This window comes from Myotis brandtii, unplaced genomic scaffold (assembly GCF_000412655.1).
Source record: "Myotis brandtii unplaced genomic scaffold, ASM41265v1 scaffold7, whole genome shotgun sequence".
NCBI lineage: Eukaryota > Metazoa > Chordata > Mammalia > Chiroptera > Vespertilionidae > Myotis > Myotis brandtii.
The window spans coordinates 848,065-854,064 of NW_005370740.1; the positions used below are offsets into that span (position 1 = coordinate 848,065).

The following is a 6,000-nucleotide window of genomic DNA, read 5'->3' on the forward strand; positions in this document are numbered from 1 at the left end:
CCGAATTAGCAAATTAGAAGACAGGGCAGAAAACACACACAATCTGAACAGCAATTGGAAAAAAAATTAGAAAGCATGAGGAGAGCCTAAGGGAGCTTTGGGACAACATGAAATGAAGCAACATACGTATATTAGGGATGCCAGAATGACAAGAAGAGCAGGAAGGATTAGAAAACCTATTTGAAGAAATAATGTCAGAAAACTTCCCTGATTTTGGAAGAAAAACATCACACAAGCACAGAGAGTCACAAACAAGATGAACCCAAAAGACCCACACCAAGACATGTCCTAATTACAATGGCAAACGTTAATGACAAAGAGGGAATCTTAAAGGCTGCAAGAGAGAGAGACAGAGAGTTACCTACAAGGGACCCCCCATTAGATTATCAAATGATTTATCAACAGAAACACATCAGGCCAGAAAGGAATGGAAGGCAGTATAAAAAGTGATGCAAAGGAAGGGACTGAATCCAAGAATACTCTATCCAGTAAGGCTATCATTCAAAATTGAAGAAGAAATCAGGAGCTTCACAGACAAAAAAAGGCTAAGGGAGTTTATCACCACCAAGCCAGCTATATCACTATCAAGCCAGCAATGCAAGAAATGCTAAAGGGACTGTTGTAAAAAGAAGAAATAGAAAGAGAAGAAGAAGGAACACCACAAAAAATAAAAATGGCTACAAACAAGAACCTATCAATAATAACCTTAAATGTAAATGGACTAAATGCTCCAATCAAAAGACACAGAGTGGCTGAATGGATAAGAAAACATGACCCATATATATGCTGTCTACAAGAGACCCACCTCAAAACAAGGGACTCACACGGACTGAAAGTTAAGGGATGGAAAATTATCTTTAATGGAAATGAAAAAAAAAAAGCTGGGGTAACAATACTTATACCTGACAAAATAGACCTCAAAATGAAGGCCATAACAAGAATAAGGAAGGCCAGTTCACAATTCTAAAGGGATCGATACAACAGGATATAACTCTGGTAACCATATATGCACCCAATGCAGGAGCACCCAAATACATTTAAAACAAAACAAAACAAACAAACTTCTGGAAGATATCAAGGGAGAGACGGACAACAATACAATCATAATAGGGGACTTTAATATCCCACTGATATCACTGGATAAATCCTCTAGACAAAAAATCAACAAAGAAATAGCAATCCTAACTGACTTGCCAGATCAAATTGACTAAATTGACATCTTCAAAACATTTCACCCCAAAGCTACAGAATATACATTCTTCTTAAGTGCACATGGGACATTTTCAAAGATAGACCACATATTGGGTCACAGGCAAAGCCCATCTAAATTCAAGAAGATTGAAATCATATCAAGCATCTTCTCAGACCACAATGGCATATTAGAAATCAACTACAATAACAATAAAAAAAAAATTCAAACACTTGGAAGCTGCTTAATAGTCTATTAAACAATGAGTGGGTTACCAAAGAGATCAAAGAAGAAATAAAACCGTCCTGGAAACAAATGACAATGAAAACACAACAATCCAAAATCTATGGGACACAATGAAAGTAGTCCTGAGAGGGAAGTTCATAGCATTACTGGTCTACCTCAAAAAACAAGAAACACTGGTAATCCTATATAATAAAAACCTAATATGCAAATTGTTCCACAGGGAGTTCAACCGGGAGTTTGCTCACTATGATGTGCGTTCACCACTAGGGGGTGGCGCGGAACATGGTGGCACTGACAGCCAGCAGCAGTGGAGGCGCTGTTGGCCTGATAGGCCCCAACAAGAGCGAGCAGGCACCCAATTGCCCTACTGATGGCCCTGCAGACGGCGACCAGCAGCAGCTGCAGGGGGCCCGGCCCAGACTGATCGCCCCGCAGACGGTAACCAACGGCAGGGGGCGGGGCTGCCGCCTCTCGCACAGGCACTGGGGTGGGCCTGGCCCCAATCTATCACCCCGCAGGTGGAATGGTGGAGCAGGTGAGGGGCAGTGTCAGGGAATAGCAAGATGCCAGGTGGGGATGCGGGGCTGCGAAGCTGGGTGCATGAATTGGGGCCGTGAGCCTGCGGGTGCAAGCTGGGGCCTGATCCCCACAGGCCACCCCGAGGGAATCCCCCCATGCACGAATTTGTGTACCAGGCCTCTAGTAACTTATCTAACACTACAACTTAAAGAATTAGAAAGAGTGCAACCAGAAAAGCCCAGAGTGAGCAGAAGAAAGGAGATAATAAAGATCAGAGCAGAAATAAATGACACAGAGATAAAAATAAAAACAAACAATACAAAAGATCAATGAGACCAAGAGCTGGTTCTTTAAAAAAAAAACAAAACAAGATTAATGAACCTCTAGCGAGGCTCACCAAGAAGCAAAGAGAGAGGACCCAAATTAACAAAATCAGAAATGAAAGAGGCGAAATAACAGACCCCACAGAAATACAAAGGATTATAAAAAAATACTATGAACAACTCTATTCCAACAAACTGGACAATGTAGAAGGAATGCACATATTCCTAGAAAAATACAATCTTCCAAAACTCAATCAGGAAGAATAAAAAAATCTTGAATAGGCCGGTAACTATGGAGGAAATTGAAGCAGCAATAAAAAAAACTTCCAGCAAACAAAAGCCGTGGGCAGACGGTTTCACAGGGGAGTTTTACCAAACATTCAAAGATGAACTAACACCTATCTTCCTCAGACTATTTCAAAAAATTCAAGAGGAAGAAACACTTCCAAGCTCTTTCTATGAAGCCAGCATTAACCTAATCCCAAAATCAGATAAAGACAACACAAAGAAAGAGAATTATAGGCCAATATCCCTCATGAACACAGATGCTAAAATCCTCAACAAAATTCTAGTAAATCGGGTCCAGCATTACATTAGAAAGATCATACACCATGACCAAGTGGGATTTATTCCAAGTATGCAAAGATGGTACAATATCCGCAAATCAATATACATCATTGAAAGGGTTAAAGATAAATGGGGCAGAGAAAACTTATTGTGCTTAATGGCTATCTTGCAGAAAGCTTGCAGCCTTGAGCTCCGCATAGCCTAGATAACCACTAGACATCTGGCGATAGGAGGAACCAAGTACAGACCAGACCCTTAGATCAGCAGAAACAGCTTGCAGCCAGCAGAAGTTAATAAAAATCTGCCTCTCCCTTCAGTCTCCACTGATTCCTTTTTTGGACTCAGCCCACCTGCACCCAGGTGTCTGGAATAAAAGTTCTTTTGATACATTATGGCCTCATGTCATAGGTGTGCGACCCCCACCCATTCTGAACCTTTCAGTGATATATCACATAAACAAATTGAGAGATAAAAATCACATAGTCACATCAATTGATGCAGAAAAAGCATTTGACAAAATCCAACACTCTTTCTTGATAAAAACCCTCAGCAAAGTGGGAATAGAGGGCTCATACCTCAACATAATAAAAGCCTTATATGACAAACCTACAGCCAACATCATACTCAATGGGCAAAAGCCAAAACTATTTCCCTTAAGAACAGTAACAATACAGGGATGCCCATTCTCACCACTACTATTCGACATAGTACTGGAAGTGCTAGCCATAGTGATAAGACAAGAAGAAGAAATAAAAGGTATCCAAATTGGAAAAGAAGGAGTAAAACTGTCATTATTTGCAGATGACATGATATTGTACATAGAAAACCCTAAAGCAAGCATGTCAAACTCATGGCCCACAAGGAATATTTTGGTGGCCTACCCAATATAACAGTATGTAAGAAATGGTTTAATAAAAATTTCATCACTTAATTTTTACAATATCTTGTTATACATAATTATTATTTTTATTATTCTGATTCCTTTTTTGGACTCAGCCCACCTGCACCCAGGTGTCTGGAATAAAAGTTCTTTTGATACATTATGGCCTCATGTCATAGGTGTGCGACCCCCACCCATTCTGAACCTTTCAGTGATATATCACATAAACAAATTGAGAGATAAAAATCACATAGTCACATCAATTGATGCAGAAAAAGCATTTGACAAAATCCAACACTCTTTCTTGATAAAAACCCTCAGCAAAGTGGGAATAGAGGGCTCATACCTCAACATAATAAAAGCCTTATATGACAAACCTACAGCCAACATCATACTCAATGGGCAAAAGCCAAAACTATTTCCCTTAAGAACAGTAACAATACAGGGATGCCCATTCTCACCACTACTATTCGACATAGTACTGGAAGTGCTAGCCATAGTGATAAGACAAGAAGAAGAAATAAAAGGTATCCAAATTGGAAAAGAAGGAGTAAAACTGTCATTATTTGCAGATGACATGATATTGTACATAGAAAACCCTAAAGCAAGCATGTCAAACTCATGGCCCACAAGGAATATTTTGGTGGCCTACCCAATATAACAGTATGTAAGAAATGGTTTAATAAAAATTTCATCACTTAATTTTTACAATATCTTGTTATACATAATTATTATTTTTATTATTATTATTAAATCTTTATTGTTCAGATTATTACAGTTGTTCGTCTTTTTTCCCCCCATAGCTCCCCTCCACCCAGTTCCCACCCCACCCTCTGCCCTTACTCCCCCCAATATCCTCATCCATAGGTGTACGATTTTTGTCCAGTCTCTTCCTGCACCCCTCACACCCCTTTCCCCCTGAGAACTGTCAGTCCACTCCATTTCTATGCCCCTGATTCTATTATATTCACCAGTTTATTCTGTTCATCAGATTTTTTATTCACTTTATTTTTAGATTCACTTGATAGATATGTATTTGTTGTTCATAATTTTTATCTTTACCTTTTTCTTCTTCTTCCTCTTCTTAAAGAATACCTTTCAGCATTGTTGTAGTTATGCCTTGATTGTTTTAGGTGTCACTGGGAGGAATTGACCTCCAGGCCAATTGGCTGTGAGAATCAGCTGTGTCTGCAGTGGGAGAACTTCTGTGCTGGAGACACCCTTCTGGGGCAAGACTTGCTTCAGTGGGGCTTTGGTGCTCACTGAGTCTGCCCCCTGAGTGTGTCCCTTATGGATCTGAGGAGTTGTAATCTGGATGGTCCCACTCTGACCACTGGGTACACTGGCTCTTGGATCTCTAAGGAGGTGCTAATTTAGCCTCTGCCTGAGGCTACACAGCAGGAGCTATGGAGAGATCTGCAGATTCCTCTTCTTTGTTTGGGGTTTGGAGGTGCCCAGATGAAGCCCAGCTGTGAAGCAATGCAAGCTGCTGTGGGGCCTTGGGCCTTCTTTTGGATGTTCTGGGTCTCTGACCCAGCTGCGGTTTTTTAGGTAATTTTCAGATTGCAAAGGGCCAGGCCTTTCATATGCAAAAGCCTCTGTGCACAGCTTGGGTGGGGCAGGTTCTCAGGGAATCAACAGGGCGGAACAAGCAGCTATGGCTGATCCTCAGCCCTGCCCTAAGAGGCCCCGGGTCTCAGTGTCCCGCGGTAATTGCTGTAAGCACCTCTGAGAGAAAGCCGCCCTCAAGTTCCGCCCCATGCCAGACAGTCCAGTTTCTCCCTGTATGAGTCTGGGTCCCCAGAGACTTGCCCAGAACTGGAGTTCATAGTAGTCGGGAGCTTGAGACTCCCTCACAATTGAAAAAGACAACCGTGTCCTCAGTTGCCAGCCCTTTCCACGTGCGCCTCCGTACCTCTGCACTTTACTTCCGCACCTCCTCTGAGTCTCAGTGTGCTTTTCTCTTTCCTTCTAGTTGTAGAATTTCCACTCAGCCAGCCTTCCTGTTTTTCTGGATGATGTCCATTTTGTCTTTTAGTTGTATTTTTGAAGTGGTTGTGCGAGGCAGCAATTTCCGGTGTTTACCTATGCCGCCATCTTGGTCTATTCTTTACATAATTATTAGTAATGAATTACAACATTCACTAATCACTGATTGCTATAATCATGCTGCATTCATTTCTCTTATGAGCCTTATGCACAGGTGCACCATTTTTCTTTCTTTTTTTTTTAATTAAATCTTTATTGTTCAGGTTACATTTGTTCCTCTTTCCCCC

At 41.2% G+C, this 6,000-nt stretch overlaps 1 protein-coding gene and 1 pseudogene across 7 annotated transcripts in view; one reads left to right on the top strand and one right to left on the bottom strand.

The window, feature by feature from the left end:
• Positions 1 to 6,000, bottom strand: part of BCL2L13 (BCL2-like 13 (apoptosis facilitator)) — a 212,771-nt gene that overhangs the window by 28,319 nt on the left and 178,452 nt on the right. The gene's annotated exons all lie outside the window — the stretch shown is intronic.
• Positions 1,718 to 6,000, top strand: part of LOC102242523 — a 26,405-nt pseudogene continuing 22,122 nt past the window's right edge.